The sequence below is a fragment of the Ictidomys tridecemlineatus genome, chromosome 4 (genome assembly GCF_052094955.1).
Source record: "Ictidomys tridecemlineatus isolate mIctTri1 chromosome 4, mIctTri1.hap1, whole genome shotgun sequence".
In the NCBI taxonomy this organism is placed as follows: domain Eukaryota; kingdom Metazoa; phylum Chordata; class Mammalia; order Rodentia; family Sciuridae; genus Ictidomys; species Ictidomys tridecemlineatus.
The window spans coordinates 114,531,048-114,544,522 of record NC_135480.1 but is presented as its reverse complement, the minus strand read 5'-3'; the positions used below and the strand labels follow the sequence as shown (position 1 = coordinate 114,544,522).

The following is a 13,475-nucleotide window of genomic DNA, read 5'->3' as shown; positions in this document are numbered from 1 at the left end:
AATTCTGTTTAGCTTTTTGGGGAACTGCTATACTGTTTCCACGGTGATAACATCACTTTCCGTTTCCACCAGCAATGCACAGACGTTCCAATTTATCCACCTCTTTGCAAACATTTTTTTCCTCTTCCTTCCTTCCTTCCTTCCTTCCTTCCTTCCTTCCTTCCTTCCTTCCTTCCTTCCTTCTTTCTTTCTTTCTTTCTTTCTTTCTTTCTTTCTTTCTTGTTAAGAAACATCCTAATGGGCATGAAGTAGTACCTCACTGTGGTTTTGTCTTTCCTGAATTACAAGTGATGTTGAAATACCATATTTTGATGATACCAAGAATGTGGCAAGGCCTTAACCATGCGTGAGTCCTATAGGGCTGAAGGCCTTTACTATCCTTTACAAGGGAAATGTTGATCTCTCTACTGTCCTTAAAAATGCATCAATATTCCTTTTCCCTTTTCTGTGGTGATAATCCTAGAATTTGGGCGTGTGGTCAAGCAAAGTGGACAAGGCCTTCTTCACATTCCCTTGCATCTTGATCTTGCCATGTGAGGAAGTTCTCGCCAAGGAGTGTGGCTGACAGTGCTGTGGTCAGGTTTCCAGAAGCCTTCTCTACCCCGTCTTCTTCCTCTCCTCCCTCATCTCATGACTGGCACACAGATGTTGCCACCTGAGACCAGGAAGTCAAAGCCACATGCCACAGATCCAAACAACAGACAGGCCAGGGACTCTTGAGTTTCAGGAACACCACACCAGTCTTGAACAGAGTAGGCACAGTATTTTTATAACTAGAAGGATAAACTTCTATCTTACTTAAGCCACTTTGATTGTATAAGAACTGAATCCAATTATAATGAATATTCCCCAATACATTTCATCTTATTTACTTTAAATAATAATGGGATCAGTCCTTCTCTTCTCTTCAAGTCTCGTTCTTTTACCTGTGCTCACGATCTGCCAGCCCTCCCACATGCTCATACCTCTGAGGGACTCACTAGGCCAGATGTCTCCTAAATCTTCCCATCTCTCTTCCCTTCTACTGGCCCTTGCCCATCAGCATTCAAGCAAGTCTTCCCATCATGTAAAAGCAACCATAGTATCCTCTCAGGCGGTAGTCTTCCTTTTCCTTCATATTCTCTTCTATTTCTTTCTTTCTTAACAATAAGCCATCCACATTTTCTGACTCTACTTCTTTATCTCCCTACCATCTCCCACCCTAAGGCTCCTCCTACAAAACCATTCACACCATATAATTAGAAGATCGTATCATGACTAATGTCCCTTAATCCTTTAGAAACATTTGAAACCTTTGACATTGCAAATCCAAAATTTACATCCTTCGAGCTCAATGTTATCATGCTTTTCTCATTTTTCTCATGTGTTTTGGTCACTCCTTATCAATCTGCTTTACTATATCTCTTCTCTTCCCTACCTGCAAATACCTGTGCTCCGCCCTCATTGCTGTCCATGTACCTCTCTATTCTCTCACTAAAGTAATTAATTGTATCTGTGTTGAAGACTTAATTGTTCAAGCCCAGGTACCTCATTAGAATTCCAGCTCCATCGGGCTAGCTTCATATTGTAGAGTTTCTTAGAAATCCATTGTGACCCAAATTATGTCCATTACCATTTCTCTAAACCCACCACTGAACCACTCATCCAGAGACTAGAAGTACTGTTGTGCTTTTCTTTATCACTTATCATCCTCTTTACTTTCCATCTCCAAGTCTTAATCCTTCCCCTCCATAACCGCTGAATATGCTCATGTCTCTCCATTTCTTCAACTTTCAGGCTGGTGGCCTCATGCCTAAGTGGCTGCAATCTCCTCTAGAACACCCCCATTCCTCTAATCTTATTCCCTTGAATTCTCATGTTGTAACTTGAATGCCATTTGGACATTTTGAAGAACCCCAACTAATTTTATTTAGAAATTACAACCAAAAATCTGATCATGTTACCATCTAGCTTGAAAATCTTCAATAAGAAAAATCTTCAATAAGAGCCATGCAAATGCTGAGCACTAGCTACCTCTACCTATAACTCTGGTCTTTCTATGTACATCCCCCTTCTCCTCACCACTTTCCCCCAAAACCATACAAGTGCACTCAACCCAGCCAGATTTGATTTTGGAATCCTGAATTCCTATCACACTGTTCTGCCTCCATACTTTGGCATACGCAGTTTCCTCTACTTGTAGCAGTTATCGCTCCTCTCACCTGGGTGAATCTACTCATGTCTGTCTCTCAGATTTAATACCTCTTCCTTACAGATGACTTCTCTGACCTGAAATGTTTCTCAGGTGTTGCCATAGCAAACGTGACTTGCTTTGTTCACAATATTTTGAATTGTCTATTCCACGGAGAATAAGAACCATGTCTGCCTTGCTGTTCATGCCTAGTACACAGTAGGGTCTAAGGAAATGATTGTGGAATGGATGGAATATAAATATGAGCAGAACCTTCCCATATCCTCAGCTTTTTTTGTTGCTTCTATTTTATCATAAATCTTGATGATGTGGAAATGTCATCTCTATGTCATTTGAAGATGACACAAAACTGTTAGTGACAGCTCATCAAGATTCCAAAATAATCTCAATGGATTTAAATAATGGACCAAAGCTTCAATAAAATTCAAGTATTTAAAAGAGACATTTGAGGGAAATCAACTACAAGGAAGGATAGGAGAGGTCTTCCACAATCTTTTTTTTTTTTAAAGGAAAGGACAACCTCAGTATGAACCAAGGTGTAATAGATCTTTCAAAAATAAGAGAAAAGAAACTAACACAAAAATTGAGTGGATCTGTATAACTATAAACTCTAAACTTTCTAGGATATTAGTCCACTCTCCAGTATGCCAATCAGGTTACATCAGGAAGAGTCTGCTGTGGTAATAACTTTCAGGTTGATCATTATCAATCTGAACTTGTTCAAAAGATAATGATCAAGATGATTAGTGGTCTGGAAACTATGTCACATGACTATCACAAAAAGGAACTAAGGACATCAAGATAAGATAAGTAGAATCCATGATAGTCATCTCTTAGAAAGTGGATAATACAATCTTACTTGTACTCTGACAGCTCTAAAAGGCACAAATTAAAAAAGAGGCACATTTTTGGTCCACATAGATTAAGATTGTATTCACCTGCAAGTAAAGAGACCCAATTAATTAGGATTATTTTTTTTACAAGTGATGATAAGTATAGAAATATTCATTCCAGAGTTGGTGAAACTGCTATTGTCTTGAACTTGAGCACCTTTCCTTAGACTGAGTCAGGTGAAATTGCCCATACTGGATTATTTTTGATCTATCAAAATAGCAACTCCATGTGGTTGGACCTAAAAGCTTCCTCACTGTTTATTATTAGTTCTCCTGCTTGCATGTTAGCTCCTAAACCTCCAAGGCACTATTCCAGTCACTGGGCAAGAAGGGAAAATGATAAGGGCCAACCAAGTCCAGTTTCTAAAATTCTACCCAGCAATCTTGTTCTTACATATTGTTGGACTGAATTGCAGATCACACCCAGCTATAAGGGAATCTAGAAGGTGAATATTTTATATGTGCCTATTTCTACCGTGTAAAAATTTAAGGGTACCATTTGTAAAAGGAAAGGATAGAATTGACGTAGTGGAGGCATCAAGATGCCTACCAAAATAGTAAAGTATTTATTACAGTGTTTACCAACTATGAGAAAGAGTATTAACACCGGTTATTCTCAGCTGCACCTGCACAATAGAATCATCTGTTGTTCTTTCAAAATAGAAGAAACACTTATGTAGACCTGGTCAATGAGAACTCTTCTTATTAATATTTTTTTAGTTGTTTATGAACCTTTATTTTATTTACTTATTTATATGTGGTGCTGAGATTCGAACCCAGTGCCTCTCCTGTGCTAGGCAAGCTCTGTACCATGGAGCTACAACTCCAGCCCCTCAATGAGAACTTTTGAGAGTCAGACCTGGGAATGTAAATAGATAACAATCTCTAAAAGTGACTATAATAGACAGTCAGAACTGGGAACCACAACTCAGTTCGTGAGTGGCTGGCCACTAGAAATTCTGTAATTGCTGGTCAGCAATTAGTGAACACCATTCCAAAGTAATTGTCGTCTTAGGAAGGAAACTGGGCAAGTAAAATCCCAAGGTATCTTGAAACTCTAAGACTATTAAAAAAAAAAAAAAAACCTTTGGATTTGATGATTGAATTATTTTGATCTTGAACAAGGCTTTAAAACTGTGAGAAAGTAATGAAAAATGGTGATAAGATATGTAGATCCTTCTGGGGAAGGAGATTGAGAAAATTATGTTATGTACATGTACAAATATGGCATAATGAATCTCACTATTATGTGTAATTATAATTCACCAATAAAAAGTAAAACTTTAAAAATTTTCCAAGAAAAGGAAGAAGAAATATAGAATAGAACAATTAGTTAATTCACAATTCTTTTCAGAACTAGAAAAATGGTCCATCAAACTACAGAGGCTCATGCATCACTAATTGCAATAAGGAAAACGCTGTCAATCAATCTTTCCCATACCTAGGCCAAGTTTCATCTCTGTAGGTGGAAAGTCAGATGCCCCAGTGGAAAGCTTTGTGAGCAAAGAGAGAGTAGATTTGAAGAAACAGAAAACACTTGATTTGAATTTTTTAAAAAATAACTATCCAGGCACTTTCCTTTGAGATTCAGAGTTTCCTTGTTCTAGTTGCTTTCTGATGGCAACACTCACCAGCTGTAGAACATAGATTCAGGCATCCCTCCTCCTCATCCACCTGATCTACTCATTATTAGAGGGACTATTTTCTGCTCTTTGATAAGTTTAGCCTAAAACATTGAACTCCACAAGTAACAAATACCTAGTTGCCTGTAACATATTATTTATTATTGATTACGGCCAGGAAGGATTACTAATGTATGAGATAACAGATTCATGGTCCAAAAAAAAAAAATCTTCTCAGGAAAAAGATGAGTTAAATATAACAAGATGACTTTGGAAAGGGTAAATTTTGAGGTCAGGCTCTTGCACGTATGGTAAGATGACACAGACAAAGGACAAGGAAGGATTCAATTAACACCTCACCATAAGTTTACTGAGTTACATGGCCACTGAAATACTCAACGCCATCTCTGGCCTTCTTCTCTTTCTCTCCCTTGCCCTTTTCCTTCTGTCCATAAAGAGTGTCACTTTTTCCCTAGCTGCTGTGTTAAGTCTGCTAGGAATATAAAGATAAATAAGTCAGCCCCTGATCTTCTAAAGCTTATAGCTTAATGAGGGGAGATAGATGTGTGAACAGGTAACTACATTAAATGCTGTTGAAGTACAAGGGCAATGGAAGCATACAGGAAGGAAAGAGGGGCTATCAGGAATGCTGAGACTTATTTTGTATTACACAAGTAGACCAGGACAGGGTGGTGCCTGAACATAAGCAGAGGACAGTGTCCCCTGTACTCTAAGGAGGGAACCTCAGCCACAACCAAGGAGTCTGTGAAGCTGGGCATGCACAGGAGAGACAGGCAAACTGAGGCCAGAGCCTTAGGATACCTCATGCCTTGCCAAATAGCTGAGACTTCATTATGTATGGATTTGGGAAAGGTAGAGGCCATGTCCTGCAATGTAGTGAACTACTCAGAACATACAGGGAGAAGAGTACTTCAAGAATACAGTATATACAGAATAACTTCAGAGGAAAACAATTTGTACATTTTCTATGGATGATTATATAGAAAAATCAGGGGGAAATCTTTAAATATTTAACCTAGTAGAGATGTGGAGGAGATGGAGAGGGAATCATGCTATCAAATATTTTTAAAAAAATAGTCATATTACAGAAAAATTAGACCTGCTCTGTGGGTAGTAGAATTAGTGGTAATAATAATACTATTAGGTAATAATTACTGAGTAATGACTATGTTCTAGGAAGTATCAAAACTCTTTACCTGCATTAACTTATTTAACTCTTACAACAGCCGTAACAAGTGAGTCCTATATACATTTCCATTTTACTGAAAAGGAAACTGAGTCACACAGAGGTTTAGTCATTTGCCATATGTCTGAAACTAGGAAGTGGTTGAGCCAGACCCAAATAATCTGGCCCTGAAGCCACTATATTATGACTCTCCAAAACCAAGGGAAATGGCTGGAATCTAGAGGAAGGCAGAATTTCTGCTTCCTTGTGTCCTTCTTGTTCTTCCCATCTTCTTGAAATTCAACCTTCAGATACAGTGAACCATCTGGAGAAATGCATGTTCCCCATTATTGAAGACAGCACTGCAAGTACATTGTAAAGGGATCAGAGTTCAAAGAGAGGGGTCAAAATAAATAATCCTGAAGGCCCCTCTGAGCCTGAGTTGTTGTGACTCTAGGATGGTCTGACACTGCAGGTAAGGACTCTGGGGATCCAGATGCTTGTGAGGACTGTGGGGAGCCAGGTGCTTGTGTGGGTTACCCAATGACTAAAATTGTCACAAATCTTCATGGAAGTTGTTCCCCGAGTGCCTGATCTGTTGATTCCATCAAAAAAAATAAGCAACTTTTCTACACAGGAGTTGAGCTGGCTTGGGGAGCAAAGCCAGCATGATCATTTCTGTTTAACACATAAAGCTGCAAAATTGCCATTGAGGTCTAGGTGTGAGTTTTTATTGCCCATGAGAAGGAGACCGGTGGAGTGGATACATCAGGATTCCTGGGCAAAGGCAGGTGAAGCTGGGAAGAAAAGAGATACACAATCTTCACCCTTAAGGATGGTTTTCTTCTAAATCTTGCTTAAACACATTCATCGTTGACCTTCACTCAAAGGCCTCCTGAATTTTTCTTGTAGGAAGCCTTAGAGATGGATCAATTAAGAGTCATTATCATTTCTTTTTCCCCCTACTTGAGTGCTAATACTTTGCTTATACCCTCAGCATGCTTTCAGCCTAAGATAAATAAACGCATGCAAATATGGATGGACAGTATTGCATGGATGATATGGTATGTGGTGTTTGAGCACTCATACACCGCTTCCACATTCTGACTCTGTTCATCCATCTGTGACTGTGTTTATATTCTTAGCTTCCTGCAGGCAGAAACTAGTTCTGTTTTCTTCAAGCACCACTACCTATCAATAACTACACTCAAAAAGACTATTTGCAGAATTGCCAAATGTAGAACTTGGAATGAAACTTCAAAGTCTTTTAGTCCGACTGTTTCATTTTAGCATGGAAAAACTGAGGCCAATCTAGGGGATGTATCATACCCACGGTTGCAGAATGTTTTCAGATGGCTTTAGAAGTATGGTTTCTAATCTGGATGCAGATTAGAACCTCTTGAAGAGGATCTTAAAAACATCAGTGCAGACGCTCATTACAAAGAAATTCTGACCTAATTGGTCTGTGATTGAGTCTGGGCATTAGTATTTTTATAAAGTTTTACAAACTTGCTGTTGCATGATTCTATGCAACAGCAAGTTTGTAAACAAATGACTCAAAGCATAGCCTCTGGAGTTTGTCTAAATGGATTCTATACCTGATGCCTCCACTTGCTATTTGTAAAAAAAAAAAAAAAAAAAAAAATCAATTAACTTCATTGCATCTCTGTTTCCTCATCCTCAACATCATGATACCCAAAGTAGTACAGACCTTTCAAATGCTTGTGTCAAATACTAGTTAACTATTATTGTGAATTTTTTTTTATATGGAGGGGGAGCTGGGAATGCAGCTCAGTTGCAGAACTGTTGTCTAGTATGTGTGAGTTCCTGGGTTTCATTTCTATTACTACAAAGTAAACAATTGCATAATAAATAAATAAAGTTTAAGTTAAAAAAAAAAACGATGGGAAGTATAGGAAATAAACCTAGATCACACCTATCTACTGAGGATCTTTCTGACTTCTGAGATAGGGTCAGGAGATGTAGTATTGCTCTAAGCTTCTGGACTTGGAAGAATCATGAATCCATGAAAAAGGAAATTACCTGTGCTTGTACACAAGGAAAGCTAAAAATGATCACCTCCACTAGAAGAAAATGCAGATATAAGCAGCCCTCCTAAAGCATTTGGGTTGGCCCTAGTGTACAGTGTGAGAATAAGACTAGCTTTTGTTCCTCTGGGTACTTTCAACTGAAAACACAAGTTGGCAGATCAAAAGGAGATGGATGTACAGAAGAACAATTATGCAAGGTGATGGCCCAAATATCAGACAGCATTGGAAAAGAATAAGTAACTTTCTTCAGTTAATGATGCATTTGTATTTTTCTAGGAACCCTACATTAGGTAGCAGGGTAAATCCATTCCCAAAAAGGAAGTAAATATGAATCCCACACAGAGGTCAAATGGACAACATTCACCTTACCCAGACCAGCTGCCTGAAACAAATTTTTCCCTGGATTTTTTTTCTGGAGTTTCCTCCCTCTACTGTTTTTGGATTCTTGTGCTTTTCAGAAGGTGGGTCATATAGGAAGTGGTTAGGCTGGGCTGGGTGGCAGTGGTATTAAGAATCAACCAAGCACTCAGTGACACAAGACAACTGTCAAAAGGCCACTTTACTCTTACCAGCTTTCACCATTCGGCAAACAACTGAAGGCACATGGGACTTCCAGGAGCTTCTCCTCAGCAAGGGGTGGGGGAAGTCAGCAAAGGCAGTGCCTCTGACCTGCTTCCATACTGAGCTAGGGCATGAATGTCCTCCCCTCCCCCCATGCTCCCATCTCAAAATAAGGATGGAGGGCTGCTAATATTCTAGCCATCTCATCATTATTTCCACAAGGAACCAGAGGCTGTGCCAAGCATCTTTACATTGCTTCTGGCACTCCTATTGGTAATTCAAGCCAAGCCAAATTTAGGAGATCCTACCAGGCCTTTGGTCTCATCCTTCAGTTGTTTTTGCTCCCTGTTGTACTTCCTGAGGCTAAAAGAATGCATGGAACACAGTAGGCTTTAATAAACACCTGCTAGTGATTGAACCAGCACACAAAGAAGCCACTAGATAGATTTTGGAATTGGGGTTAGAGTTTGGTGATACTTCCAAGATGAGCAAAGGAAACATCCCTAGAAAGTGAATTTGAAAGAGTAAGATAAGCCAAAAGCAGTCAGTCTTTTGATGAGTTTTTTTTATTATTATTACTGCAAAGGCCAATACTCTCACAGAGGCAAAAACAAAACAAAACAAACAAAAAAAAACCCACCAAAAATAAATAAATAAATTTAGAAACCTAAGATGTCCTCAGTAACACAACTGAAGAATGTGTTTTCCAATATTTGATTTCCTAGCTTGACAGTCTTTCTTGAAATACTCTCTTCTGGGCAATGAAAATGTGAATCTTTGTCGGTTTGTTTTGCAGTTTGCAAATGACTTACAGAGCTCTTCTGGCAGAGTTTCTGCTTTTCCTCTTGCAAATAAACAAAAGGCCATTTCTCTAATATGACTTAAGTGGGAGAGATTCTGTGATCTCCTGTCATGATTTTTTGAATGGAGGAGTAAAGGAGAGGAAAGTAGAAAGAATTAAGAAAAATGGAAACAAGCAGAGTATAGAAGCTGAGGGGGGAAATGCAGAAAAGAGGCAGAGATAAATTGAATATGGAAAATTAGAGTGTCAGGGAGACCAAGACTCAGTAATCAATAGGATCCCAGATACCCTTACTGGGGACAACTAAACTCACTCAGGGTCTGTTGGTTCTCCCTCCCTCCCGTTCCACCTGTCATCAGGGCTCCATGTGAACTGGGAAAACAGACCTTCCCCTCCTTCTAGGCAAGCCTGCATGAGGCAGAGCAACCCCTGCCAGCTTGACCTAGATCTGTCAACTGATCAATTACTTTTCCCATAGAAGAAGAGAAGGGAAAATGAAAGGAAGGAAGAAAAAAGGTAAATAGAAAAAAAAGAGAGAAATGGACAGAACTGAGAAGGGGGCAGAGAGCAGAGTGGGGTGGGGGGAGAGAAAGAGAGGGAAAGCGGGTGAACTCTCATACCTTTAAGTTTAAGCAGGGATAATGAGAACAGGCTTAATTTGGAAGATAACATGAATAAATAAATACATAAAAGACAATATAAACTCTCAGAGGTGACTGGCCAAAATCCTAGGCAAAGCAGTAAGAGCTTTCTTCTTCTTCTCTCCTTTGCTAATCCAGATTAAAGCAGGGATTTCCCCCCACCCCCACCATGAAAGCTCCTATCTCTGGCTCCCATCCTTCCCAAGGGTCCTCCTTTCTGTCATTCACACTGCTGGCACTGCACCCCCATCTGGAACCTGCTTTCCAAGTGGATGGGGTGGGGGATTCTCCCTGCCAGCTTCCTCTAAGGCTCCTGGCCCCTCCCCAGTGCTCCCTCCAATGGAATGGAGCATCCGCTACCAGGGAGGAGGACAGTCTGGAGAGAATCGCTAGGATGACACCCTTCCCAACCTGTATGCCATCCACTACCTTATGCTTGCATATTTTCACTTTTTTATGTTTAATTTGTTTTTATTGAATTTCAAATGACTATAGACATAAAGTAAACATGTAACGAGCCAATAGAGCAGAAAGGAAGTAAACCGCATAAATACAACCGGGCTCAGCATGGAGTTCCACTTAGCACCACATGTTTAGAGTGTTACAAGCATTAATGAGTCCTTACAACACCCAGGGGAGTCGCTCCCAGGCCTGGCGGACAGGTGGGGAGAGAGGCTCACAGAGGGAAAGATTTTTCCCTATAGAAGACACAGGAAAGTTTGAGCTCAGATATGTACATGTTCCCCACTGAGCTGCGCTCAGGCCACTAGAACTGGCTTGACACCTGGAGGCCATGTGCATGGGGTGTTTAAAGAGTGTGTAGGACCTCTGCTGAGGCTAGATATAAAGAAAAAAAAAAAAACTTTTTCATTCTAAGTTGTAGGCAGAAACAGGCCATGGGATGAGCTAAAAGAAGAAAAAGAAGGAAAAAAAAAAAAAAGAAAGAAAACTTGGAAAAGAGTCAAATATCACCATGAGTGGACACCATGAGCATTGCCAATCTTTCCAGCATGTGTTTCTTGCATATGGCAGGATCACATATCCCATATTGATTCACAAATTCAGCTACTCCTTAGGTTATCATGAGATTTCACTTCATCCCAGGGGATAATTGTGGCTAAAGCCAACACCAACCTATCCAAGATGCACAGCCAGAACCAGCTTTGGTCCCTGTGTCTCAACTCTGCCAGAATGAAAGCATGCAGAGAAGAGATCCCCAGGGAATTGCTAGAAGGCAATCCAGAGTGGAGCACCTCTGCAGGGGGAATCAAGAGACACATTCTAAAGTCATTGTTCAGGACCCCTTAATTAATACAAGTCCTGTAAGAGAAGCTTACTAAGAAAGAACAGAAGTCAGGGACTATACATTATCACAGATATAAAGGGGTTCTTGTACTTATACTTGGCTTTAAATAACCAAAAAAGGAAGGATCAGCACCAAGAGCAGGCATGCACCTGGCAAATAAACTAAACCTGAGATGCCTGGTAACTAAAGACAATTCCAAGAATTATCGTCATGTAGCAAGACCCTCGCTGGCACTGCTCAGCAAATGCTCAGAGGACCAGTGCTGTTGGTAGGACCATACCCCAACAGAAAGTAGGGGGAATCTACATTTGTAGTGCTCGGCATACCCTGTTTATCACCACCCGAGAGCTGGAAGCTTCAAGCATGGCTGTCAGGGACCTCATGCCTGCTTCGGGCCCAGAGTCTCATCACCACTGATGATTCTGTGTTCCCATTGAATGCTGTTATGGGCTCCTCTGCAACTCTCTTATCTCAGAAGCATTGCGTGGCTCTGGCTGCTGCAGGCACTCACATGTTTACCATGAGTGGCAGGAAGTTGGCTGGTCTGCCTCGGTGAATGGTGCCTATGACCTCAATACCAAGCAAAGGACAGTATGAACTTGGCCAAGCCTCCTCTCCCTTCCAATCTGCCCTGTCTGTGTTTCTAGTGAACAGCCAAGTTGATAACGGAATGTGAGGGGAGGAAAGAAAATTAGAAAGGTATGAGAAGAATCTAACCAAACTAATCAGCAGGTGTTCAAAGGAACAATGATCCTTCGAAGGAGAAATGGTCGGGTTTCTAGAAAGAGAAATCTGCAGCACACCCAGCCATTCTTTTCAGAGCCTTTCCTGGCAGAAGGTGGGCGGTGTGCTGAAAAGGACAGCGCCTGATGCAGCTTCTCTGCTCCTGTTCCCAGGAAAGAGGTGCCTCTAGTTAATCAACCCTGGAGAATCTCAGGGCCAGTGCCCCAGGGAGCCAATCACCCCCTCCCAGCTGCCCACACTAATCAGCACGCTGATTCCTTGGAAATTCCCTCTTGCTCCTCTTTAAGCTGGATCATGGCTGCTGGTTGGGTTGTGGGGAGTCACAGGTCAGGGAGGGGTCCGTCACCTGCCACCAGAACCACACACCTTTTCCAGAGGCAGGAAACACTGGAAGTAGCCGCCTCAGGAAGAGCCAGTTTAAAACAAAAACAGAGAAGAAAAAAATTGCCTTGGAATGTGTACTGCATTCTAACTAGTCCCTCTGGGTCAATGCAATAGGGGTGGATTATTGCAGGCAAGACCTGGGCTGCCTCAGTAATTCTGTAAGTTTGATAAGAGATAGCTGGCAGACTCCAGCTTCCTTCCCCTGAAAGAGAAAACAGATATCACCTCTGCCACATCCGCCTGGCATATGGAATGGGAGTTCTTTGGGGGTCATTCTGCCTTAAAATTGGGCAGCCTTGTTCTATTATGACACATTGAAACCTATTCAGAGTTGACTGAATGTGGCTAGCAAAAATAAAGCCCTAGGAAATTCAGGATTTGGTGGAATGTAACCAGGTCTGAGATAATCCTGGTCACCACTACCCCCACTCCAAGACAGCAATGAGGCCATGAAATCAGATTTCTCCCTGGAGAAATTTGTACCACTACTTTCTACTCATCTATTCAGGGACGATTCAAAGTATGAGCAAATATTATGCTTCCCTGCATTTAATTCTGATGAAAAAAAAATCACGTATGCTAATTTATATGTAAATTCAGTATGGCCCTGGGGCTCCTGGCATGCAGCCAGCGGGGCTGTTGACAGTGGAATTTTGGCCCTTGTCTCCAGGTTGAAGTTCAGATAGAAGAGACACAGATGGAGATGACTGAGGGCTTGGGACCTTTCCTCTCCCTGGACTCCTAGCCCCATACCTTGCCTAGTTAGTTTGCATTTCTGTTGTCAGGATGCAAGAAGCAGTTTCCCTAAAGGTGCGTACCCAGGGGCACACGCGTGTGTTGCACACACACACACACACACGCATGCATGCGCATACTGCTCTGCTCCACATTATGTAAGAGGAGTCAACCAAGGATGCGTTTAACTTCAATCCCTTCACTCTTTCACACACCAATGCCCCAGGGGAGAGGACAGCCATCCAAGGCCCCCGGGGTTGGGCACAAGACGCAGTGTCATGGATATCTCTGCAAAGTCCACCACCCTGGACCTCCTTGTCATTCGACACTGATCCCTTCCATCTTCCCATCCCTCCACC

The 13,475-nt window shown here is 41.3% G+C and overlaps 1 protein-coding gene and 1 non-coding gene across 7 annotated transcripts in view; both read right to left on the bottom strand.

The window, feature by feature from the left end:
* Ntm (neurotrimin) overlaps window positions 1-13,475 on the bottom strand; it is a 943,571-nt gene that overhangs the window by 928,365 nt on the left and 1,731 nt on the right. The gene's annotated exons all lie outside the window — the stretch shown is intronic.
* On the bottom strand, window positions 296-421 carry LOC120890199 (U6atac minor spliceosomal RNA). Its single transcript, XR_005734441.1, has one exon. It is a non-coding gene; the product is annotated as a U6atac minor spliceosomal RNA (small nuclear RNA).